The sequence below is a fragment of the Stegostoma tigrinum genome, chromosome 39 (assembly GCF_030684315.1).
Source record: "Stegostoma tigrinum isolate sSteTig4 chromosome 39, sSteTig4.hap1, whole genome shotgun sequence".
In the NCBI taxonomy this organism is placed as follows: domain Eukaryota; kingdom Metazoa; phylum Chordata; class Chondrichthyes; order Orectolobiformes; family Stegostomatidae; genus Stegostoma; species Stegostoma tigrinum.
Genome location: NC_081392.1, coordinates 1,745,624 through 1,772,266, shown reverse-complemented (window position 1 = coordinate 1,772,266; position 26,643 = coordinate 1,745,624). Strand labels below are relative to the sequence as shown.

General features: G+C 42.7%; 1 protein-coding gene across 2 annotated transcripts in view; it reads right to left on the bottom strand.

Annotated features, from left to right (window-relative positions):
• Window positions 1–16,933, bottom strand: part of LOC125447728 (synaptosomal-associated protein 25-like) — an 84,510-nt gene extending 67,577 nt beyond the window's left edge. The window contains exon 1 of one of the 2 annotated variants that reach the window (XM_048522370.2): window positions 16,643–16,933. The gene's annotated coding sequence lies outside the window, so the exon portion shown is untranslated. The remainder of the gene's footprint in view (window positions 1–16,642) is intronic. The other variant, XM_048522369.2, reaches the window with a different exon arrangement.
• Window positions 16,934–26,643: the final 9,710 nt, after the last annotated feature.

Sequence of the window (26,643 nt, the reverse complement as noted above, 5' to 3'; positions counted from 1 at the left end):
TGGTCAATAAGCTGTATAAAATTATGAAGAGTAGACAGGAAGAAATTTTTCCCTGTGATGGAGCAATCAATGAACAGGGGTCAGAGACTTGCCAAAATCAGAAATTGCTGGAAAATCTCAACATTACTAGCAGCACCTGGAGGAAAACTACAATTACTGTTTTGGGTCCAGTGACCCTTCTTCAGAAACGACTGACTGTTCTGAAGAAGGGTCACTAGGACTGAAACATTAACTGCATTCTCTTCACCGATGCTGCCAGGCCGGCTGAATTTTTCCAGAAATTTCTGATTTTGTTTCTGATTTCCAACATCCTCAGTTCTATGGTTTTTGTCACAGATTTGAGGTAGATTCCTCTTTCTTTCCCCACCATTGGTGGCCGTGTCTTTTGCTAAGTAGGCCATAAGCTATGAAATTCCCTACCTATGTCTATCCGACTCACTATCTCTCACGTTCTCTAAAGCATTATCAGACAGGCCCTTAAGTCCAAACTGGCTCGTGCTGACCAAAATGTCCATCCGCGCTAAACCCATTTCCCTGCACTTGGCCCATATCCTTCTAAATTTTCCCTATCCATGTATTCATCCAAATGCCTTTTAATGTACCTGCCTCAACCACTTCTGCCAGCAGCTCATTCCATCATGCGTACTACCCTCTGTAAAAAAGTTGCCCCTCAGATTCCCATGTATTCTCTTCCCTCTTACCTTAAACTGAGGCCCCCGAGTCCTCGACTCCCCAAGCCTGGGAAAATCATTGAATTATTTAAAAGCTACTTCCTTGACCAAAGTTTCAATCAGCTGTGCTATAATCTCCTCACAAAAACAGAAGCTGCTAGAAAAGCTCAGCAATTCTGGCAGCATCTGTGAAGAAAAAAAATATCAGAGTTAAGGTTTCGGGCCCGGTGACTGCATAATCACCTTAGGTAGCTCAGTGTCAAATCTGAACTAACGACTCTCCTGTGAAAACATTTGGATCTATGATCACGTTTAAGCTGGATGTGATTGAGTGTGTGGTTTAATCTGTATCACCAGTTTCTGTACGGAAGTTATACCAGTTCTAGGCTAGCACTCACCTCCACTCAGTGCCACGCCTTGAAACTGCCAGGCAGCAAAGGAACCAGTAAACCTGACAGAAGGTGCCAACAGCAATGAGCAGCAATATGCAGCTGGTCAGAAAGTGTATCTTTTTAAACTGTGCGGATGATGATAGCTGTTTCAGTTCACGGTCAGCGGGAATTTACAAACTGAACCACACCCTCAGCTCATTTGTCTGAAGCAAGCTTTCCTGCATCTTTGAAATAGCTGGAGGATCTTCCTTTGGACACAACTAGCTGGCTTAGATGGTCAGCTCATACACCAATCATTCCTTACACACAAAAGAATTTAATAGCCAGCACTCTTCCCCCATGAATCAGAAGGTTATAGGTTCAATTCCCACTCGGGAGTCATTAGAATGGAACCTAAACTGACACTGAGTACTGTAACAGTGATGGATGCTCTGTAATTGCAAGTCTATTTCCAACAGATCAGGCTGTATGAGCTAGGATTTTTTTCCTTCGAGCATAGGAAGCTGAAGGGTGACCTTATAGAGGTTTATCAAATCATGAGGGACAGAAATAACGTGAACAAGGTCTTTTTTTCCCCATGGTGGGGGAGTCCAAACCTAGAGGGTTTAAGCTTAACCCTATCACAACCCTTTCACACAGAGAGGGGTGCATGCATGGAATGATCTGTCAGAGGAAGTGGTGGAGGCTGGTACAATTACAACAATTAAAAGGCATCTGGAAAGGTTTAGAGGGATGTGGGTCAAATGCTGATAAATGAGTCTAGATTAATTTAGGATATCTGGGTCGTCACAGCCACGTTGGCCTGAAGGGTCCATTCCATGTTGATGACTATGACTCCAGAATGCAGTAACAGGACGTGGCCATTCAATTCCTCAGGCCTGTTCCACCACTTAATGAGATCATTGCTGATCTGTAATACTGGTTTATTGCTAAAAGATATTGGGGCACATAAAAGGAAGAACAACTGTAGCAATCTGCATTTATATAGCACCTATGACGTAATACAACTGTCCAAGGCGATTCAGTGGAGTACTAACATACAAAAATTGACACTGACCCACACACATGATTCACTCAGCAGGTAGTTAGCATATGGAATATATTACCTGAAAGTGTAGTGGAGGCAGGTTCAATTGAGGTAGTCTTGAAGATTTTAGATGATTATTTAAATGGAAACAATGTGCACGGTTACAGATAAGACAAAATGCTCAGAGGGCCAGTTCAGACATGATGGGCCAAATGATTCCCTTCTACACCGTACTAGTTCTGTGATTCAGTCACCCAAACAGAACAGGAGTGTCGGATAATTAGTTTCAAAGACAAACTTTAAGGAAAATCCTGAATAATGGAAGATTTGCATTTATGTAAGCACTTTTCACAACCATTGTACATCTCAGAGTACTTTGCAGCTATTGACGTTTTTTAAAAATGCAATCACTATCGTAATACATGAAATAAGGCAGTCAGTATGTAAACCTCAAACAGGAGAATTGGGGAAAATAAGGGATTCATTCCTGCGTGTATCCCTCTGAAAGGCAAACCTGACGCTGTTGAGGGAAAATTTTATTTTCGTTATGCTGGACTTTACTGACTATGTCACTACACCTAGGTGACCACTGCAGTTCTGTTCCCCTATGGAGGAGCAACCAATCTCACTCCTATTATTTTCTCTCAGGTTTGACAGCTCTGAGAGACTGTCTTGTCTTCATCGAATTGGATGGTAATTTATTCACAGCTCCACTAACAACAGACTCTTTCAAAATTCATTGTATTTGCCTGCAGAACTGCTGAGTCTATTTTAGGAGAAAATCATTGGATCAAGAGGTGTCATCAGGTTTGACTATATTTGATAGAATTTAGTACAAATCAGATGTAGCAAACCTTGTTTTCATAGATCTACAGGACCATGGATAAAGTTTAAATCCCAGTTCCTCTTAATTTACGTAAATTCCAACAGGTCCAATTCAAGCAGCAACACCACAGATGGTCAGTCCCTATACCAAATGGATTGCAGTGGTTCAAGAAGTCAGCTCACCACTAACTCCTTGAGAGGTAATTTAGGATGGGCAATAAATGCTGGCCCTGCCAGTGTGACCCACACCCTATGAACGAAGAAAGAAAAAATTTTAAAATGCGAGAGATGGACAAGTGAACAAGACTGAGTCCACAGGCTTTTCATACACATGCATACAACCACAAAAAACATACATTACAGAAGGACAAAGGGGTCATTTGATCTCTCCAGCTTTCTTTCCCATTTTCTTAAGTCATAATTTATCTGACTGTGGCCTTAACTTGACATTCCTCTTTGCCATGATTCGTTGCAGATTGAGGATCTGTCTAACTCCACCTTGAAGGTATTCAATAACTACATTGCTCCCTGGCACACGGAATTCCAAAGATTAAAGAGCCTCTGAGAGGAGAAATTCCTTCTCATTTCTATATTAAATAGGGAACCCCTTATTTTGAAACTGCACCCTACTTCTGGCCTCTCCCTCTAAAACATCTATCCTGCCAAGACACTTCAGAATATGACATTTCAATAAGATCCTTTGGCTAGCTCTGAACTCTTTCCAGGACATGGGCCTGGTTCCGGTTAAGACCCACCCTCCCTGGAACCAATATTTGATGTCTGGTCATTTTTTCCAGAATTGTTTTTGTGGAGAAAGTTACAATCTGGGAGCAAAATTTCAGACCATGCATTCATAAAATCCATTCAAAAATTTTAAGTCCTCTCATGTGGTTAAAAAGTTGTACAGACAAACAAGCTCTTATTCAGTAATGACTTCAAAGACAGCCTTCCTTTAATGGTCTCTGAAAAATATGAACTCAGTCTCCCTACTGAAGTCAGTGGTTTTGAAACTTTTGAAATGTGGCCAAACATTCACAATGGACTCAGCTGTAATAACAATCCTTGAAAAATATCACAATGAAATCTGCGAGAAGGGATAGCTAACTTCTTTTCTCTAAGCTTCCAATCAATGCACTCCAGCTAAAGGTGTCTTTCTGCCTACTCAAAATGAAAACTGCAAACTTTATTCTACTTTTCAAGGGCAGAGGATTTACATAACTTCAATAAGATAACTATTATATTTGAACAGACTTTATCCACCCTTCAAGAGCAGCCATGTCTCTTCCACAAATTTGTGATACCAACACTAGCTTAAGGTCTTCAGAACAATGGAGGAGGGTCCTTTTCGACACTAATGTCAAATGGCACTGCTGAAAATTTTGTCAAACATTAAGATTGACAAGTCGCCAGGCCCGGACCAGATTTGTCCTCGGCTGCTTTGGGAAGCGAGAAATGCAATTGCTTCGCCACTTGCGAAGATCTTTGCATCCTCGCTCTCCACTGGAGTCGTACCTGAGGGCTGGAGAGAGGCAAATGTAATTCCTCTCTTCAAGAAAGGAAATAGGGAAATCCCCGGCAATTATAGACCGGTAAGTCTCACGTCTGTCGTCTGCAAGGTGTTAGAAAGGATTCTGAGGGATAAGATTTATGACCATCTGGAAGAGCATGGCTTGATCAAATACAGTCAACACGGCTTTGTGAGGGGTAGGTCATGCCTTACAAACCTTATCGAGTTTTTTGAGGATGTGACTAGAAAAGTTGATGAGGGTCGAGCTGTGGATGTGGTGTATATGGACTTCAGTAAGGCATTTGATAAGGTTCCCCATGGTAGGCTCAATCAGAAGGTCAGGAGGAATGGGATACAGGGGAACTTAGCGGCTTGGATACAGAATTGGCTGGCCAACAGAAGACAGCGAGTGGTAGTAGAAGGAAAATATTCTGCCTGGAAGTCAGTGGTGAGTTGGGTTCCACAGGGCTCTGTCCTTGGGCCTCTACTGTTTGTAATTTTTATTAATGATTTGGATGAGGGGATTGAAGGATGGGTCAGCAAGTTTGCAGACGACACAAAGGTCGGAGGTGTCGTTGACAGTGTAGAGGGCTGTTGTAGGCTGCAGCGGGACATTGACAGGATGCAGAGATGGGCTGAGAGGTGGCAGATGGAGTTCAACCTGGATAAATGCAAGGTGATGCATTTTGGAAGGTCGAATTTGAAAGCTGAGTACAGGATTAAGGATAGGATTCTTGGCAGCGTGGAGGAACAGAGGGATCTTGGTGTGCAGATACATAGATCCCTTAAAATGGCCACCCAAGTGGACAGGGTTGTTAAGAAAGCATATGGTGTTTTGGCTTTCATTAACAGGGGGATTGAGTTTAAGAGTCGTGAGATCTTGTTGCAGCTCTATAAAACTTTGGTTAGACCGCACTTGGAATACTGCGTCCAGTTCTGGGCGCCCTATTATAGGAAAGATGTGGATGCTTTGGAGAGGGTTCAGAGGAGGTTTACCAGGATGCTGCCTGGACTGGAGGGCTTATCTTATGAAGAGAGGTTGACTGAGCTCGGTCTCTTTTCATTGGAGAAAAGGAGGAGGAGGAGAGGGGACCTAATTGAGGTATACAAGATAATGAGAGGCATAGATAGAGTTGATAGCCAGAGACTATTTCCCAGGGCAGAAATGGCTAGCACGAGGGGTCATAGTTTTAAGCTGGTTGGTGGAAAGTGAAGTATCGAGGGGATGTCAGAGGCAGGTTCTTTACGCAGAGAGTTGTGAGAGCATGGAATGCGTTGCCAGCAGCAGTTGTGGAAGCAAGGTCATTGGGGTCATTTAAGAGACTGCTGGACATGCATATGGTCACAGAAATTTGAGGGTGCATACATGAGGATCAATGGTCGGCACAACATTGTGGGCTGAAGGGCCTGTTCTGTGCTGTACTGTTCTATGTTCTATGTTCTATGCTGAGATCAGGCTGTTCACCTGTATGATTTACTCTGCATCCGCCTCTCCCAGCAGAAAAACATGGGATCTTCTGCAAATGGGTTGAAGACTTCTATTCAATTTTTTTCAATCTGGGTCCAGCCCACGATTTTTAAATTCATCCAGATTGTGACAATCCAGGCCATGTGCTCTCCTACCCATCTTTACATCATTGACAAATGAGGCTACAATACACTGCGTGTGTTCATTCGAGTTATTAATATAGATTGTGAACAGTTGAGGCTCCAATATTGATTCCTGCGGCACTGCACGAGTTATCATTATCAACATGAAACAAGCCCATTTATTCTGAGATAACAAGGTGTAGAGCTGGATGAACACAGCAGGCCAAGCAGCATCAGAGGAGCAGGAAAGCTGATGTTTCAGGCCTGGACCTTTCATTAAATTTTCTGAAGTTCGTCCAGCTCTACACCTTGGTATGACAGATTCTCCAGCATCGGCAGTTCCTACTATCTTTGAACCCATTTATTCTGACTCTGTTTCCTGTTAATTAGCTGGCCCTCTATCAACAGTACTACATCATCCCCAACACCATGAGCTCTTATCTTATGCAGCAACGTTTAATATGGCACTTTATCAAATACCTCTTGAAAGCCACATGCACTCCATCTCCCAGTTACTCTTCATCTATCCTGTTTGTTACAAACTTCAAGAACTCTAATACGTTTATCATGTGTGATTTCCCTTTCATAAAACCATGAATCAGTCCTAGAATAGTACAGCACATAAGGAGGTCTTTCAGTCATTAAATCTATGCCACCTCTTATAAAAGGACAATCCATTTAGTCCCACTTCTTTTATCATGTCCTTGGACTTTTTTTACTTCAGTATTTATTAAATCGCCTTTTAGAGGTGACTTTGAATCTGTATCCACCAATCCAAACCCTAGGCACTTACTGTCTGGAAAGGATTTTCCACACGTCCTCTCTGATCTGTGCCTCACATTTATCAGTCAGTTTATTTTTATTTTCTGTGTCTAAACCCTTCAGGATTTTTAACACCAATATTAAGTCTCCGCTTACAACTGGGAGACTAACCTAAATTTTCTACTTGTGTAACTGTAACCCATCATCGCTGGAAATATTCTACAGATCTCCTTAGTGTGCTCTCCAAAAGTCCTTCCTAAAGTGTGGATTCCAGAGTCACATGCTTTAGTAATCGTTTTGTTAACCTGCAGCATTGCCTTCAAATATTTGTACACACCAGTCCTCAGGTCTCCCTGATCTTGCATTCCATTTTAAAGTTGTGTAATTCAGCTTCTACTATCTCTCCTATTCATTCATTCATGGAATGCAGGCTTTACTGGCTAGACCAGCATTTATTGTCCATCCGTAATTGTTCAGAGGGGTGTGAAGAGTCAACCACATTGCTCTGGGTCTAGAGTCACATTTAACACAAAACAGGTATGGATGGCAGATATTTTTCCCTAGAGGACATTAGTGAATGAGATGCAGTTTTATAATTATTGACAGGTTATCATTAGGGCAACCTTTTATTCCTGATCTTCAATGAATTCAAATTTCACCAGCTACCATGTTGGATTTCGTACCCATATTGCCAGAGCATTAGCCTGAGGTTCGGCATTATCAGTCCAGTGATATAACCAATATGCCATTACCTCCTCAATATTGATTATATTATGTCTGTGTTTCTGGGCTCTGTTAGTATCATGTGTTCAGCTTTTGAAAACAACATGCTAAAGACACAATTCCTTCAATGCAATTACTTCACACTAAACCACAGTTTAAGCTTTGTGCTCTTCCGAATCCCTATCCTTAAGCATCCTTATCCATATCACCTTGCTTTCTCATTTCACCTTGGCTGGTGAATGGTCTTCTTCACCATTCAAAAGCTCCTCACTGCGTATCTCTGATCATGGCTTCCACCACTTCCATAAACCCTTCCCCTAAACCCAAGGACCAGATTACAAACTATATTGGATCATAAATAAAATGAAAGATCTGGGAAATCTGAAATTAAAAAAATGCTGGAGAAACTCAGCCGGTCTGGCAGTCTCTGTGGAGACAGAGACTGAGTCAATGTGTTGAGTCCAGTATGATTCTTCTTCACAACTTTAGAGAAGCAGCACGAAACTACTGTGGGTCACCTCACACCACAGAGTAAAATCATAACTCCACTCATATACATCGTCACACACACAGACACACAGAAATGCAGAAAACAGGTGCAAAAATTGGCCATTCAGCCCTTCAAGCCTGCACCACCGTTCAATTTAATAATGGTGGATTGCGCAATCTCAGTATCCTGTTTGTGTTTTCCCCACACCCCTTGATCCCTTTAGCTTCAAGGGCCACATCTAGCTCCCTCTTGAAAACAATGAACTGGCAACAACAGCTTCCTGTGGGATAGAATTCCACAGGTTCGCACCTCTGAGTAAAGAAATTCTTCAAGTCCGTCCTGAATGGCTTATGGCTTATTCTTAGGCTGTGACCCCTAGTTCTGGACCTTCCCAACATCAAGAACATTCTTCCTGCATCTAACTGTCTAGTCATATCAGGATTTTATATTTTTCTATGAGATACCCCCTCATTCTTCTAAATTCCAGCAAATACAAGCCCAGTTGATTCAATCTTTTCTCATATGTCAGTCCTACCGGAATCAGTCTGGTGACCTTTCGCTGGACTTCCTCAATAGCAAAATGTCCTTCCTTAGACTAGGAGACCAAAACTGCACACAATACTCAAGGTGTGGCCTCACCAAAGCCGTATATAACTACAGCAAGACATCCTTGCACCGATACTCAAAACCTCTCTCACTGCGAAGGCCAGCATGACATCAGCTTTCCTCACCACCTGCTGCACCTGCATTCCAACCTCCAGCGACTGTTCCACTATGACACCCAGGCCTCGTTGCACCCTACCTTTTCCTAAACAGCCACTCAGACAATATTCTATCTTCCTGTTTTTGCCATCAAAGTAGGTAACCTCACATTTATCCACATTATGTTGCATTTGCCAAGTATTTGCACACTCAGCCAGTCTGTCCATGTCACCCTGTAGCCTCTTCACATCCTCCTCACAGAACACACTGCCACCCAGCTTTGTGTCATCTGCAAATTTGGAGACATTGCATTCAAATCCTTCTGCCAAATCATTAAAGTATATTGTGAACAGCTGAGGTCCCAGCACTGAGCCCTGTGGTACCCCACTCATCACTGCCTGCCATTCTGAAAAGGGCCCATTTATTCCAACTCTCTGCTTTCTGTCTGATAACCAGTTCTCTATCCACATCAATATAATACATCTGGTACCATCAGCTTTAATTTTCCTTACTAATCTCATGTAGAAACTTGTCAAAAGCTTTTTGAAAGTCCAGATACACAACTTCTACTGATTCACCCTTGTCCACTTCACTTGTGACATCCTCAGAAAATTCCAGAAGATTTGTCAAGCATGATTTCCCTTCAGTAAATCCATGCTGACTAGGACCAATTCTGTCAACTGGTCTGCCATCTCTTTGTTGTCCATAATGAATTTACCAGATACTAACTACAAAGGACCTACTTTACCTTCATCAGCCTTTTTCTCGTCACGTATCTATAGAAACTTTTGCAGTCAGTTTTTATGTTTTCTGCAAGCTTACTTTCATATTCTAGTTTCGCTTTCTGAACCAAACACACAGAAGGGAATGAAAATGTCCAAAAAAATTGTTGGAAATGGGTTAGGCTAATAGTTTCAAATCTAAGGTTGAAAGAACCATTTTTGGAGCAACAATATTAAGAGTTATGTAACTGCGGCCAGTAGATGGAGTTAAAATACAGATCATGATCTGATTGAATGGTGTGACAGCCTCGATGGGCTGAATGGTTGCCTTCTGTTCCTATGTATTTCAGCCACAGATTCATTGGACATCCTAAAATCCTGGTTACTTTTCCCCTTTCTGCTACAATCACCTGAGAGGGAACAGGATGATTCTTCCCTTTCCCCTCCTTATTTGACTGCAATAAGTTTGATTAAAAGGATATGTTTCTTCGTTATGAGTTTTTAACTATTTATGTGTAGTGACCAGGGGAAAAAAACAGACAGGTTCCTTCAAGTTTTATTTTAGAAAAAAGTATTATAATTATTATATTTAACCAGGTTTAAGTAAAATTATACGAACACTCCAAATTCCAAACACACACACTCTACTCTCACCCACACACATCTGACCAGGTAAGGTTCTCAGATGGGTTTTTACAACTATCATTGGCAGTTACTATGGTCACCAACAATGGCTCTTTATATTCCAGATTCATTGTTTGAATTTAAATTCCACCATCTGCCACGGCAAGATATGAACCCATGCCCCTGGTGTATTAGTGCAGGTTCCTGGATTACTAGTCCAGTGACATTACCTCTATGTTACCATCTCCTCTTTATTGCCATTGTCCATATAAATGATTAGAAGGTAGAAGCCATTGCTACACAGCAGGGAACAGATATTAGCGATTCACACACCTGCTTATGACAAGCTAATTTCTCCACAGCCTCCTTTATGAAATTTCAGGTTTGAAGGCAATGAGGTTCGAGGATTTTGAGTTTTGGCAGGTCTATAGACAATACAAAGTGTGAATTGTACAGGCGGTTTTCTCTCAGGATCTGCACTCACAGGTAGATACTCCACCCAGGGCACTTTAAAGTGGAATTTTCTGATTTGCCTGCGTTTCAAAGATCACTTGACTCTTTAGGGTCATCTTAACAGTATGCAGTTTTAGAGGTAACAAAGTGTGGAGCTGGATGAACAGCAGACCAAGCAGCATCTCAGGGGCACAAAAGCTGACGTTTTGGGCCTAGACCCTTCACCTTTTCTGATGAAGGGTCTAGGCCCAAAATGTCAGCTTTTGTGCTCCTGAGATGCTGCTTGGCCTGCTGTGTTCATCCAGCTCTACACTTTGTTATCTCGGATTCTCCAGCATCTGCAGTTCCCATTATCTCAGTATGCAGTTTTAGCTGTATTAAAAAATTTAGTGATTTTTCACCAGTAAATACATAAAGTCTTTCTTTTTAAAAAGCACACTGCCGTGGCAATTTACAGCCTCATTAGCAGCAGTCCAATTGTTATCTGATGTTGACTCGTGTGTATCACTAGCATGTTCCTGTGTTCATTTCCCCAAATTCCCCATGAGAAAGTGGTGGTGACCAGGCTTCTTCAACCAGGTACGCTCGCTGTGCTTTTACCTTTGGAATGCTTTGGTGCTATTGAGTGGCTTGCTGGGGCCATTTCTGGGAGCTATTAGGGAGTCAATCATACTGTTCTGGCTCTGGGATCATGTGTATAATAGACTAAGTTGATTTTCTCCCTGAGGGACATGAGTGACCTAGGTGGGTTTTTTGCAGAGTCATAGAGTTGTACAGCATGGAAACAGACCCTTCAGTCCAACTTGTCCATGCCAATCAGATATCCTAAATTAATCCAGTTCCATTTGACAGCAAATAGCCCATATCCTTATGAACCCTTCCTATTCATGTCCTGGTCATTTCATGATCAATATTACATTGCTATCATTGGTTTATAATCTACAGTAGTGACAGCAGAGAAGCAGAGTTGGATTATATCATGGCCTTCCCTAATGAGACATTGACCAGCAGCAGAGAGTGCTGATGGTAGAACTGTTTGCAAAGAGAAAACATCAGAGAAATGCAAAAGTCCAGGACTGAAGGAGGAATTCAGAGAGTCAGAGGCAGCTTAGATAAATAGAAGCAATGGCAGACATCACTAACCACCAGGGAATCTCAGTGGCATACTTGATTAGGAAGACCAAAAGCATGTTTACTACTGAAAAAGCACACATCAGAAGTGATGGAACACTTCCCACTTGCCTGGATAACTGGGGGAGGAGACTGAAATAGCGCGGACACTTGTTGCACAGGGGGAGGGAGAGAGAGAGAGAGAGAGAGAGAGAGAGAGAGAGAGACAGAGAGAGAGGGGGGGGGAGAGACAGCGAGGGATGGAGAGAGAGCGAGTGAGAGAAAGAGCGCGCGGGAGGGAGAGAGGGAGAGTGAGAGGGAGCAAGAGAGAGAGAGAGAGAGAGAGAGAGTGAAGGAGAACATGTGGTGAGGCAAGTCAAGGAGATAGGACTGTCAGAAGAAAGGGAACAGCAAGACCTAAGATCGGATGGAAGGATGTGGCAGCAAAATAATTAAATACAATGGAGACAAGGACTGGAGATGCTGGAAGCCACAGTCTATAAAAGTGTGAGGCTGAAAAAGCACTGCAGATCAGACAACATCCAAGGAGCAGGTAATTCAATGTCAGGACTAGGTACTGTAGAACATCTATAGACTCAATTAAATGTAATGGATTTGGATGGGGAATAAATAGCTGACAGGAGTGTGATCAATCAACATTGTGGTGATTCCATCTAAATTCAAAGTAGCAGAAAGAAGACAATTGTGACAAATTCATTAAGGTAGATGTATCGGATTTAAAGGCAATTATTCAATCATATATAATTAAACCAGTTTTAGGCGATTGACTCCTGACAGAAATCAACCTATAGTAACAAATACACACTGCATCTAGTAAGAATCAACATCTCTATTTACAGTTCACTGTGGAGGAGGACTGGAAATCAGGCCTTGCTATTCCTTGCGTCATCACAAAAGTTAAGGATTCCAAAAGTGCCCAGATTAACAGAAGGCTTAGACCAGGTTTCTATACATAGAACATTACAGCACAGTACAGGCCCTTCGGCCCTCGATGTTGTGCTGACCTGTCATACCGATCTGAAGCCCATCTAACATACACTATTCCATGTATGTCCATATGCTTATCCAACGACGACTTAAATGTACCTAAAGTTGGCGAATCTACTACTGTTGCAGGCAAAGCATTCCATCCCCTTACTACTCTCGGAGTAAAGAAACCACCTCTGACATCTGTCCTATATCTTTCACCCCTCAATTTAAAGCTATTCCTCCTCGTGCTCGCTGTCACCATCCAAGGAAAAAGGCTCTCCCTATCCACCCTATCTAACCCTCTGATTATTTTATATGTCTCAATTAAGTCACCTCTCAACCTTCTTCTCTCTAATGAAAACAGCCTCAAGTCCCTCAGCCTTTCCTCGTAAGACCTTCCCTCCATACCAGGCAACATCCGAGTAAATCTCCTCTGCACCCTTTCCAAAGCTTCCACATCCTTCTCATAATGCGGTGACCACAACTGTACACAATACTCCAAGTGCGACCGCACCAGAGTTTTGTATACCTGCAGCATAACAAGAATTTATGTTTATTATAAATAGGCTTTGTTACAGATAAACATTTATGAACAGTTGAAATATAACTCTACAAGTTAAAACACTAACCGTCTTTCAGAATCCCTCTCTATACCCACATTGAGACAGACACAGATAGAGACAGAGACAAAAAATGGTGTTATGGGCGGAGGGGAAGACTGGGAAGCCAGTTCAGTGGCCCCAGTCCACAGTGTTTGCTAAGATGATCCTTTCTTTGATTTGAATGCTGTTTCTCAATCTCTCTTCTCTAGGTACTTTCATGTGTTTGCAAGAGGCATAGGGTGACTCATTTCCACACATGAAGATTTTTAACTGATCAATTAAAAGTCACAGCTTACAGCAATTGGAGACGGGAAATAACATGTCTATCTTTAGACATAAGATGCTTTTCACTGTACAGCAAAAAGAAACTCCTTTCCTCTCAGAGGACTAACGTTTTCTGCCAAAATATTCACACCACCAAGCAGTTCAGCTACTTGGGAGTCATTTCCATTGTTGTTAGCAGGCAGAAGGCCCTTGTCTCTGGTCACTAGACGAGACAGCAATCAGTTGCTTGTTGCTAGCCAGAGCTCCATTCATATACAGCCTTTGGTGCCAGCTCATCTGCAAACTAGGCTGTAACTACTGCTTAAACAAGCAGCAGTGTAAAGAACACTTACAGTGAGTGTCAGGTAACTTGCTTTCAAAAAGCAATCTTTTAATAATGCTTGGTCTTTAAAACAGATCTTTTCCTATTTTAATCCACAATGTAAAATACTGAAAATCAAAAGGAGAAAATCAGAAAAACAAACAAGTGGAGATTCAAGACCTGACGAGAGGAGCAGATTTGTCAGTTTATCCTTCTATTTAATTGCAGCTAATTGGTGAAGAATTCTCAAGGAACTGAGCTGTGTCTAATATCAGAACAAGCGTGTGTTCAATATCTCTACTAATGGATTGACTGTGGGGGGAAAAGAAACACAAGCAGGATGTTCAACACATCCAAGCCTGTTCCACCATTCTGTTGGATCTTGGTTGATGGGAATTTTAACTCCATTCACCTGCCTTGATTACACATCCCTTCAGTTTTATCCAACACAAAATTTGTCAGTCTTACATCTAAAATTTTTAACTGACCCCCACCCAAATCTCCTTATCCCAAAACAGCATTTTGAAGACAGAAGGGTCACATTTCAACTTAGAGGTGATGTTTAGCATTAGCCCTTAATAATCTGCATGACAACTTCTACCAAAAAAACTCTCTCTTTATTCTAGCAACTGCTTTCGTAAACTTAGCCACCTCGAGAAATGTGCCAAAGATTTTTAGTTTGTAGTGACCCTACAAAAATCTATACTCCAGAGGCAGGCATTTTAATGTCAAGACTGCGGTCTGAATGTGACCTTAGTCTTTGTGATAAACATTTACGTCCATCATTTTCTCTGAATCTAGTTTCTGAATCTTTTGATTAATCAGTGTTAATTCTGAGTTGGAGTGAAAATATTTGATTCAATAATTTTTTTAGAAAGCTTAAATTGATGCGCAGTATATGTTCCAAAACTCCAAAAGCCAATAAATTGTTGTCAGAGTGTCATCACTTCTGTTGTGCAAATAAACACAGAATACAACAAGTAGCCTTGAAATAAGGACGGGGAATCTGTTTTAGTAATGGGCAGATCGCCCATGCTCTTACTCAGGCAGTATCATTTGATTTTGTATGCCTAAATTAAGGTGGGCAGGTGATGGCCGCAAACAACACCTCCACCTGAAACAGCATCGTTGATAATAAAGCACTTTTCTCACAGGGCTACACTAAACAGTCAGTGTTAGCTACATGCTCAAGTCCTGTCAATTGTGCTTGAAGACTCAACATTGGTGAGAGCTGAGCATGCAACTCATTGACCAGGCTAATCACAGACCACTTGCTTAATTCAACTCTTCCTTTAGTTGTACTGAATGATTGTCCTCTGGGCATCAAGCCACTTACCTTCCTCATCCACTTCTATGGACAAGTCTTTCATTCAAAACAGTGGAGGAGGAATGCATGCTAATGCTGGTTACATTTAATGTGATTTCTTCGATTCTTTTTCTGAAGACTATTCCTTTTGAAAATGCTCAATCATGCTGGCCTCAGGAGGTGGACACCTCAGTTATCTTGCGTCAGCAAGTGGATTGCATACATTAAATCAGTAGACTATTTGACCACAAGGGGCATCACATCTCATCCCTTACCTTTCCTCACCAGCCCCATGCAGGAGGATGAGGAGGGTGGGGCTGAGCTTACTCCCCCTGTAGCGCAGGGTTTTGAGGTCTTGAAACTGTTCTTACTGCTTTGCAGTCACAGCCAAGCTAAGTTAATGTGGATCTCAGGTAAAACCAATGATTAATACTGAACTGATTCAATTCCACGTTGTACAGGTATGGACCTAGCTACTGCTCCCCTTTGTCCTACACCCCTATCTGGACACATCGGCCTCAAGAGGAGTCTGACCCTGCCCACTTCAGAACCCATTGGATTTCACGGCACTGGCCACAAGTGAAAGCTTCACACTGACCAGTTAAAATCCTGACACTGTATTTTAAATCGGCCAGAACATAACACAACATAAGACAGAACAGAATCCCCCACAGTTTTTCATTAATATTTTGCGGCATTATTGAGTGAGACAGTTCGCTTTGTGGATGGGCTTCAACTTATTTTTTTTTAATTAACCTGTCAAGATAGTCTTTGGAGGTTCTTTTGTTGTCCTACTTTTACTGGTTTGATGTCATAGCAACAACACTCAACAGCCAGAATTAATGCTTTAGAACCAGTCTCAGGACAGATCGAAACATCTCTTTCCCTGTTGTTGATTCAGGATCAGCATTCGATAACGTATCGTTTTATAAACAGGAAGACCTGTAACCACAGCACAGTAACAGATTCATGCTCAGACTTTACCCTGTGTTAAAGCCGGTGCCCACAGATTGTCCATGCTCTATACCTCGGACAGCTACCTCACTCAATACTAATCCCCAAGCCATGCGAGCAAAACACCAGCAAATGACAAAGATTTCAATCAAACTAAAACTTAGCCTGTCCCTCAATGTGTGATCTGGCATCCCACCTTGTTGCAACTGCCGTTTGAACAATTGGTACTTTTACTGGAATGCGGATGGCTCCAGTTTGCCCTTCGTCAAACACAAAAGAACAGCCGAGGTTGCAACATGATATCTTCACCAGGAAGCTGCCCTCCCACCCCCAAGCACTCACAACCCACCAGCTCCCAGGTAAAGTCACTCCAAGTGCCCGGACAGGGAGCTGGCCCTCACCACTCTCCAGGGTCAGGACGAGAACCTAACGATAGAAAAGTCTGTTTACAAATCAATCAAATTGGACAAAACACACAAAGCGGGGAGAAAGTGGTCGAGCTCTCATCTGCCCGAAAGCACACGCTCTTTGTTGGACAACACGTTGCAAAACGACATGTTAGAGATAGCGTTTTTATATCTCTATTATTAATATTCCAATACTAACCTTCAATCTCCCTCTTTGTGCGCGTTTTGGAAAAGTCTGTTTGTGAGTAAACCCAGTCTGTGACGGCGCTCTCTCTCTCTCTTTCCCGTACGGTGCCTTCGGATGAGCCGCTCTTTAAAAGGCAGTACGCTGCCCTCCAGCTCCTACAATCTCATTCAGTAATGGCAAACACACACACTGCAGCAAAACGGTGACAGCTCCTGAGTAACACTCCACCCATCACCCAGGCTCCACCCCGCCTGACTAACCAAAGGATTTACTCGAATTCGGTCCAAAGTGTGCGATATACAATTGAACAAAGGGATGCAGGAGGCGGAATGGGCGCTGAGCTGTCTCATTCACTCTGTGTTAAAACAAAGCGAAATCCCCTTCGTACGTTAGATTGAGTGACCCGAAGCCAGCACTCCAGCATGGTATTCAGCCTTGACATGTTTCTGGCTAGTATTTTGATTCGTGGCAACAAAGTTTCAAATGTGTGGATTCTGCACTCTGCTAACAAGTAACATTAGCATGTAGCCTAAGTAATTACCTGTCCACGATATGACAAATACTGGTTCAGAAACCAAAGGGAAATGACAGCCTATTCTATTGTATTACAGACTCTCCAAAAGGACAACAGAACATCTCATAACATGTGAGGCTGGATGAACACAGCAGGCCAAGCAGCATCTCAGGAGCACAAAAGCTGACGTTTCGGGCCTAGACCCCTCTGATGAAGGGTCTAGGCCCGAAACGTCAGCTTTTGTGCTCCTGAGATGCTGCTTGGCCTGCTGTGTTCATCCAGCCTCACATTTTATTGTCTAGGCCCGAAACGTCAGCTTTTGTGCTCCTGAGATGCTGCTTGGCCTGCTGTGTTCATCCAGCCTCACATTTTATTATCTTGGAATCTCCAGCATCTGCAGTTCCCATTATCTCTGATCTCATAACATGTCCCTTTTCAGATAATGAATAGGTCGAATATTTTCTCTCATCTTTAGTGGTCACTTCAGTTTTATCTACTTTCAATGCCTAGAGTAGGTAATATCACTTTTTTTTAAAACAAAAGCTTGAAAATAGAAAGTGTTGTCCACTCAATTTACAACTGCTTACAAACAGTCTGGATGAAAAATGATGCAGTGTGAAGTTTTAATTGGAAAGCTACTGAATAATTTTTACATTAACAGGATATTCTGGCACTACTTCAAAATTCTCACAGTGTGATATGAATGTAATAGGGAGCTGGATGAGAAACCAAACTATTAGCATCCTTAGTATTCGGAATGTGTGCTCTGAAGCGATATCTCTGGAGATGTGACATACGTCGGTGTGACATCATCACTGACACTGGCAATGAAATATAATTGGTCAAATACACCAATTCTACTGTCCACTATCAATGTCCTTGAGGTTACCATTGACCAGAAACTCGACTAGACTTACCATACTTATAAGAGCAGGTCAGAGGCTAGGAATACTGCAGCAATTAACTCATCTCAGCGTGGTGGCACAGTGGTTAGCATTGCTGCCTCACAGCACCAGGGACCTGGGTTCGATTCCAGCCTCAGGTAGAATCTGTGTAGAATTTGCTCATTCTCCCTGTGTCTGTGCAGGTTTCCTCAGGGTGCTCTGATTTCCTCCCACCGTCCAAAGATGTGTAGGTTAGCTGGATTGGCTGTGCTAAATTGCTCATAGTGTTCAGGGAGGTGTAGATTAGATGGGTTATAGGGGGATAGATCTGGGTGGGATGCTCTGAAGTTCGGTGTGGACTTGTTGGGCCAAAGAGCCTGTTTCCACACTGTAGGGATTCTATATTCATTTCCTCACCCTCCAGAGCCTATCCACCATCTACAAGGCACAAGTTAGGACTGTGTTAGAATACTCCCCACTTGCCTGGATGAGTGCAGCTCCACAGCACTCAAGAAGCTTGACACCATCCAGGTCAAAACAGCCTGCTTGACTGGCATCCCATTCTTTAACATTAACAAATACAAACAAGGGGCTTAGCACCTGATTCTGGTCCATGTTGCAACTTCAGCGCATGCTTGAGTCAGTGTACACTGCCTTGCTTTTCCTGAGGGAAATCAGCAGCAAAGTCCTGAGGAGATGTTCTTTCTTGATTTGCAGGGCCACGATCACCCTTTGAGGCCCAAACATTTCTCCTCCAGACCCTTAAACCTTACCCAGGGAATTTCTGACGAGATTTGATAGAGGTCTTCAAAATCAAGTGGCAACTGGGCAGAATAGAGAGTGAGAAACATTTCCCATTAATGGAAGGATTGAGAAACAGAGCACAGAGATTTAAGGTTATTGGCAAAAGAAGTGATGATGACAACATGTTGGAAGACATTTGTCTACAGCAATTGTGCAATTGGGAACCCATCCAGGACTTTCAACCTTCATTCCCTTCATCCCCAAAACACAGGGACAGAGTGTGCCATCCACAAGAAGTGCTGCAGAAACTCAAAACTCCTTTGACAACATCTTTGAAAGCCATGACCTCCGCCACTTCAAAGGACAAGGGCAGCAGATACTTGGAAGCATCACCACCTGCAAATTCCCTTTCAAAATACACCACCCTGAGTTGGAAATATATCATTGTTCCTTCAATGTCACTGGATCAAAATCCTGGAAGTTCTTCCCTACCAGCACTGTGGGTAGCCTTCACTTCAAAGACTGCAGAGATTCAAGAAGGCAGCTCACTACCACCTTCTCAAGGGCAACTTCAGATAGGCAATAAATGTTGGCCCAGCCAGGGACACCCAGATCTCATAAACAAATAAAAGTGGTTAGGATCTGAAATGCACAGGCTGACAGCCTGATGGAGACAGATTCACACATAATTATTCTATTATCTTGTGAAAGCTATCTAATGGGGTAAGATTTGTAAAGCCAAAGGGAATGGCAGTGCCTATATTGCCCTTGGAAATAGCAGGAACAGACACAACCAGGTGTAACATTCTGTGCCATTCTATAGTTCTGTGAGGCCCAGCATCCCTCCTTGGTGACCATTTGAGTGCAGGTTCTTACCTCTGTGGAGATGAAGAGCACAAAAAATGGAGGCTGCTGATTTTGAGACCTTTATTTTGCTAAGAGTTTTCAAGTAAAGACAGTTGTAGATTGGGTTTCAGATATTTACTGGAAAGCTGTCACATGTCTCTATCCTTTACGGAATGTCAGAAATGGAGCAGTATCTAGTTCATTCACAAGGCAACAGATCAGACTTCTTCGATGGGACAGCACTGATTCATTTTGTTTCATGTCATTACACCAGGTCCTCACTTTCAGAAGTTAAAGGGGACTGAGCAATATGACAGGTTTACACCAGTGTTGTCAACTCGGCTTGGGTGCAAGGCCCTAGCAGTTTCATCACTGACCTTCTAATGCAAGCCTCTCTATCCTCCCACACTTGCTATTTGTCTATCACCCAGATACACAGCTTTCTCACAGTCAACTGGAAAAGAAATGGACAGTGGATTAAGCTCACTGCCAGTCAGTGCTATGTTCAATATATTCAAAAGAAATGAATTAAAGCATTCAAAGAAAGTGCCAAAATCATCTTTCCTGCCTCTCTGATTTTCCTCCCAGTATTGTGTTTTGTTTTTGGCTTTGCCCTGACAATTGAACATCATTTCCTTTAAGATTGGTAACCATTGGTTAAACACTGGCCTTTGGGTATGGGTCAAAGACAGGCACAGGCTGATGAAATGAAGGTAGGTCAGCTTTGTAAACGTCAGCCTTCCTGCTCCTCAGATGCTGCTTAGCCTGCTGTGTTCATCCAGCACTACACCTTGTTATGCTCCAGAGGTGTGATCACTTCATAGAACATAACAGCACAGTACAGGCCCTTCGGCCCTCGATGTTGTGCCGACCTGTCATACCGATCTCAAGCCCATCTAACCTACACTATTCCATGTATGTCCATATGCTTATCCAATGATGACTTAAATGTACCTAATGTTGGCGAATCTACTACCGTTGCAGGCAAAGCGTTCCATTCCCTTACTACTCTCTGAGTAAAGAAACTACCTCTGACATCTGTCCTATATCTTTCACCCCTCAATTTAAAGCTATTCCCCCTCGTGCTCGCCGTCACCATCCTAGGAAAAAGGCTCTCCCTATCCACCCTATCTATCCCTCTGATTATTTTATATGTTTCAGATAAGTAACCTCTCAACCTTCTTCTCTCTAATGAAAACAGCCTCAAGTCCCTCAGCCTTTCCTCGTAAGACCTTCCCTCCATACCAGGCAACATCCTAGTAAATCTCCTCTGCACCCTTTCCAAAGCTTCCACATCCTTCTTATAATGCGGTGACCACAACTGTACACAATACTCCAAGTGCGGCCGCACCAGAGTTTTGTACAGCTTCACTATAACCTCTTGTTTCCAGAACTCGATCCCTCTATTAATAAAAGCTAAAACACTGTATGCCTTCTTAACAGCCCTGTCAACCTGGGTGGCAACTTTCAAGGATCGGTAATCATGGACACCGAGATCTCGCTGTTCATCTACACTACTAAGAATCTTACCATTAGCCCTGTACTTTGCCTTCTGGTTACTCCTACCAAAGTGCATCACCTCACACTTGTCTGCATTAAACTCCATTTGCCACCTCTCAGCCCAGCTCTGCAGCTTATCTATGACTCCCTGCAACCTACAGCATCCTTCGTCACTATCCACAACTCCACCGACCTTAGTGTCGTCTGCAAATTCACTAACCCATCCTTCTATGCCCTCATCCAGGTCATTTATAAAAATGACAAACAGCAGTGGACCCAACACTGACCCTTGTGGTACACCACTAGTAACTGGTCTCCAGGATGAACATTTCCCATCAACTACCACCCTCTGTCTTCTTTCAGCAAGCCAATTTCCGATCCAAACTGCTATATCTCCCACAATTCCATTCCTCCGCATTTTGTACAATAGCCTACTGTGGGGAACCTTATCGAACGCCTTGCTGAAATCCATATACACATCAACTTCACTGAACAGATTGATTGTATACAGTATAAAGACACTAGACTTCCCTTGGTGGGCAGTGCTGATAACTTGGTATTTTAGTTGGTGATTTGGTGATGGTTCATTTAAAAGAAAATGACACTATTGCTGATCCAATGATTGTCAGGCCGTTAGCCCTCCTGTTAAGGGCTGATTCATGATTGACACTGAAATCTTGGACTCCCCTTCCAATGCACTACCTAAATTGCCCACACCAATGCCACCACTCTGGTACTATAAACCTCAACCACAGCTTAGTTCACTACTTTATACACCTGGAGAAGGGATGAAGAGACAGGCAGAGGTAGCTCACTCTCATCGCAGCCCTCTCAGACTAGGGACTAGTCGATCTCTCCCTGAAGATTTAGAGATTGACATACGAATGATCCTCAGGTCAGATCCACTGCTCCAAGAGAGTTACACAATACACAGAGAAAAGAAAAGGCACTTTTGTGAGATGCACTAAAGAACATTATGACCAATGATGTATTTTTGAAGTGCAGTCACTACCAATTTGCACACAGCAAGCTCCCCTAAACAGGATTGCCGTAAAGACCAGGTTTGGGCTGAAAGTTAGCTCTTAGTCAGCGTCATTGGCAAACTATTCTAGTTCAGAAGTCAGATGGGGCCTCTAATTAACGAGTCATTGAAACGAGTGGTCCTCCTGCAGGACACCCTCTACGCTGCTAGGTTGTGTGTTCAGGGCCTAGAAAAGGGTGTGAGTGAATAAGACAACACTGATACGTTGCACTGCCATGTGCAGTGAATACATCTCCCGCCGTTGCAATGATGGCAAAATGCAGCCTTCAAAATCTGCACTTTGTTAATTGGGGATACACTCCATATTTCAAATGAGAAATGTCCCTTGATCTTCTGATAAGCTCCTGGGGTAAAATGATGGTCTGTTAATTGCACTTGATCAAGGCAAGAAAGATTCTTCCCCAAATATGGTGACAAGCATTTCGTCAACAAGTTACTATTTAGCCTGTTTAAGGAGATAATGTGGAAGTTATTTTGTCCTTCATTAGTAATTTACTATTTCCTTAGGAATGTTCCAGTTTTGTTAAAGTCTCTCTATAGATCTACACATGATAGACACTCATTGGATATAAACTGGTCAAAACTAATCGTACTCCATCAATGCAGCATAAATCAATCAACTTTGGCATTGCGTACCCTTGTACAGCATAAAGAAATATTGTAACCATTTGCTGACTCCCTTTCTCTGTCTCTATTCTAGGACTTCCTGGTAAGCATCCACTTCGTTTCCAGGGGCTGATCTTATTCACCTCGCCCACCCCCTCAGCAAATTTCAAACTCTCAACACTCTCTGGTGTTTCCCCCCATGAATTCTCTATTGATTTATTCATGACTGATTTGATTTATTATTCTCACATGTCCTGAGATATGTTGAAAAGTGTTGTTTTTCATGCATTCCAGACAAATTATACCTTACGTAAGTATATTGAATGAATTAGCTTTATTGTCATAAGCACATGAAAAGTTTGTGATGTCACTGCTAATGGCGCCATCTTAGGTACAGGATCGCTAGGTACAGATATTTAAATATTTGGTACAAAATTGAAAGAATAATAAGTAAAAGTTTAGTATAAGAATAAAAAGGAAAAATAAAGCCCTTGATTTACGATCCTTTCACCTCAATCCGTGACAGCACCTAGCCTTCAGGCTGCGTCAGGCCAAAACTCCAGACCACACCAGGCTTCAATGCTCAAGGCCCTCATTTCTAGCTCACAAGGGCCTCATCTCCCCCAGATGGCATCCAGTCTAAGACTAGCTTCCCTGCACTGGCCTCCAGTCTGGGACTTGTCTCTGTGACTCGTCTCCACAAGTGAGCCTTCAGTTCAGGAGTCATCACCTTCATCCCACTCCGAGTAAGATTATAGTACAGAATGCAGAGCATAGTGTTACAGCTACAGAGGTGATGCAGAAAATGATCAACTCTAATTTAAGAAGTCCGTTCCTAAGGGTGATATCAGCGGGGAAGAAGCTGTTCTGAAATCTGCTGGTACATATTTTCAAACATTTGTATCTTCTGCCTGATGAAAGAGGGTGGAAGAGTATAACCAGAGTGGGAGGGGCTTTTGTTGTCTGCTTTCCAGAGGCAGTGGTAAGTATAGATGGAGCCAATGGTAGGAATCCTGGTTTTCATGATGGACTGGGCTGAATTCACAAATCTCTAATTTGTTGCAGTCTTGGGCAGAGCAGTAGACATACCAAGCTGTGATGCATCTGGATAGGATGCTTTCTGTAGTGCATCCATAAAAGTTGGTAACAGTCATTGCAGACATGCTGAATATCCTTAGTCTTCAGAGGAAATAGAGACGTTGATGTGCTTTCTTGACTGTAACATCAATGTGGATGGACCAGGATAGATTGTTGGTGATATCTACTCCTAGGAACTGGAAGCTCTTGATCACCTCCACCTCATCAGCACTGATACAGACAAGGGCGTGTCCTCCACTTCACTTCCTGAAATTGATGACCAGCTCCTTCATTTTGCTGTCATTAAGGGAGAGATTGTTGTCTTCACAACATGCCATTAAGCCGTCTCTTTCCTGTACTTTATCTCATCATTGTTTGAGGTTTGACCCAACAACAAGGGGACATGAGCAAATTTGTAAATGGAGTTAGAACTGAATTTGGCCACACAGTCATGAGTGAATAGGAAGTATAGTAGGGAGCGGAGTACGCAGTCTTGTGGGGACCGGTGTTATGGATTATTGCGGAGGCGGTGTTGGGATCTGTCCTTCCTGATTGCATCTGCAGATCATGACTTTCTTATATCTACTGGGTGCAGCTCCTTCAGTTCACAATATCATTTCAAAGTCTATCCCATCAAACCCACTCAATAATTTTAAAAATCTCTTTACAGTCATTTTGTTTTGTTTGTCCAAAGAACAGAGCCACAGCTTGTTATTTTCTTCCTGATATCATGAAGTCTCTTTTTGCAAGCTCTATGGGGCCTCTGTATCTTTTGCTTAACAAGGGCTGGAATCTTGAAGAGGCAAAGGAGCTACCAGACGTTGGCTAGAGGACAGGCAATATAGCCCTATGGTCACCTCTATCTGGGAAATAGGCCATTCTGCCCTTCAAGACTCTCCTCCATTCAATGTGCTCGTGATTGATCATTCAATTGAGTACTCGGTTCTCATTTTCTTCCATACCCTTTGATTTCCTTAGCCCTTTGAATTATATCTAAACCCTTCTCGAAAATATTCAATATTTTGGCCTCAACTGCTTTCTATGTACAGAATTCCAATGTCTCACCACTCTCTGGGTGAAGAAATTTCCTCTCATCTCAATCCTAAATGACTGACTCTGTAGCCTTAGACTATGACTCTGGATCTGGAATCCCCCATCATTGGAGACAGCCTTCCTGGATTTACCCAGTCTAGTCCTGTTAAGGTACTTACCGCTTCTTGTTCAACTCAGGGAACTGACAGGTCAATGGTGAGGCCTTTCCATAGGATCAAGGGCCCTGGGGTCAGAAGCTAAGGCTGTACTAAATGGCAGTGCCAATAGGTGACAGAGGTAGCAGCAACAAGTTCATCATTCAGTCTGAGCTTTAGATCATCGCTTAATCTCAGGCCTAGATATGGTTGATGGTAGGACCAGAGGGGATGACAACCGACAGACACAACAGGAGGAGGCCATTTTGTTAATTGTGTCTCAGTTGGTACTTTTGAAGTTGGCCGCAGTTTGTGCTGAAATGTATTTTCAATAAATTTGCACTTAACAAGGTCCAAGGAAAACCAAATGAGACAAATGAACTTTAATCAGCTTCTGATTGCACTGTTTTAGAGTGAGATGTTGGCCAGGATACTGAGAAAGCAACCGGCAGGTGCTAAAAAAAAAGATCTGCTTTTGTCCATCTGGACAGGCAGACAGAATCCCACTTTAACCAAATCACTAATTGCTCCTGCCTGGTACCCAGAGGGGCACCATCAGACTCAGAGTTCCCCTCCAAGTCACACTCCATTGCTGCTGGGCCACATTGTGGCCATTTCCCCACTGCCACTGAGTCTAAATCCCCAGACCTCGTTATTGAACAACACCAGGAATACCTTCACCACACTGACTACCATGACTCAAAAAGGTTCATTATCAGACAGCAGAGGATGGACCATAAGTGTTGACTTCTTGTGGCTTTTTGTCACATCCTCACCCCAAAAAAAAAAGAATTTTAAGAACATGAAAATGCTCTGTGTGTTGCCATTACCAGAACTGTGTATTTTCACCCGCACAATGCTGCATACTTGTGCTCCTACAGCAACTCATCTGGCTGCTACCACTAGAACTGACTAATTCAGAGTGCTTCTGACTACACTCCATGAACATGACCACACAAAATCTGCTGGCTGTCCGAGAGCTTACATCATGGCCTGCTCATTCCTCATTTTGTGCTTGCTGACCTACACAGACTCTCAGTTCCACCTTGATTTCAACACTCTCATTTTTGTTCTGAAACCCTCCATCACTTTTATTATGGAACATGGGCATCACTATTTGGTCAACATTTATTGCCTGTCCTTAGCTACTCTTGAGAAGGTGGTGATGAGCAGCTTTCTTGAATTCCTGCCCCCCACATCTTATAGGCTTTTGACACAGCAAAACTGAAGGAACAGCGATATATTTCGAAGCAGTCATGGGTTTGGAAGGATCTAAGGATCTTTGGTGAATTTCTGTAGTGCATCTTTGCTATGCGTAGATAGCAGACACTGCTGCTATGGAGCAATGGTGGGAAGAGTAGATATCTATGGAATGTGGTGCCAATCAAATGGGATGCTTTGTTCTGGATAGTGTCAAGCTTCTTGAGTGTTGTTGAAGCTACTCTCATTCAGGTAAGTGACAGGTGCTCAATAACACTCCTGACTAGTGCCTTGTTGCTGGTAGAAAGACTTTGAGGAGTCAGGATGTGAGTTACTTGCTACAGTATTCCTAGCCCCTGATCTGCTTTTGCAGCCACTTTGTTAATTTGGCAAACCTAGATGAGTTTCTGGTC